The sequence below is a fragment of the Calidris pugnax genome, unplaced genomic scaffold (assembly GCF_001431845.1).
Source record: "Calidris pugnax isolate Ruff unplaced genomic scaffold, ASM143184v1 scaffold225, whole genome shotgun sequence".
Taxonomy (NCBI): domain Eukaryota; kingdom Metazoa; phylum Chordata; class Aves; order Charadriiformes; family Scolopacidae; genus Calidris; species Calidris pugnax.
In genome coordinates, this window is record NW_015091072.1 from 3,647,748 (window position 1) to 3,648,637 (window position 890).

Below are 890 nucleotides of genomic sequence, written 5' to 3' on the forward strand. Positions count from 1 at the left end.
CACAGCCATTGTTGCTTGCTTTAGAGATATAAACCTCTTCCCCGCCCCCCCCCCCCCCCCCTCCCATTTTTATGGCTGACACTTTGCACAGTGGTTTAATTAAGTGCGGGCTTGACCAGCTGAAAAGCTCCGTGCAGAAAAACCTGTCAGAGAGGCTGTTAATTCCACCTTCTACCCATGCGTGTGTCCCCCGTCCCAAGGGAGCAGAGGCAGATTTGGTAGTTCGATGCACAGTTTTCAAATCCCGCATCTTTTGGGGCTGAAATTACTCCACCAACTTTGGAGCTGGGTTTCTTTGGGACAGGCTTTAGGTTCTGTCAGTGTCCGGATGCTGGGTTGAGTTTGATGCTAATTGCCTGAGTGATATTATAAATCCTGCCATCCAGCAAGGCTTTGCCCTGCCAACATTTGGGAGGACTTGGTTAATAAGAAGATTAACCTATTATTTCCTTCTGGAGGGTGGGAATGCACCTTTGAGGGAAGAGAGTGCTCTGCATCACCTTGCTGTAAAGTGTCTGCAGTCACTGAGGGCTGATTCAACCACACAGAGTATGGGTGTAAGGAGGTGTGAACCCAGTGTTCCCCCCAGCCACACTCCCCCACCTCTGGCAGTGTTGCAGACACATCAGGTCGCAGGCTGAGAGATGCTCAGGCTAGGTCCCTACAGGGAAGTTTGCTGTGGACCCAGCGGTGGTTGTTAGCCCAGATGTGTCCTGGTTCTTGAGGTCCAAGCCACAGGACCCTGTGCCCAAGTGCTGAGCCAGTGAGCCCTCTGTGTTTTGAGCGCAGGAGAGCGTAGCATGGAGCTGTGTGGGAACACCTCAGGTTTGGAAGTGAGAATGTTCTCTGGGTTGTCCTATTCCCACCACCCCCTGCGACAACGGAGAGTT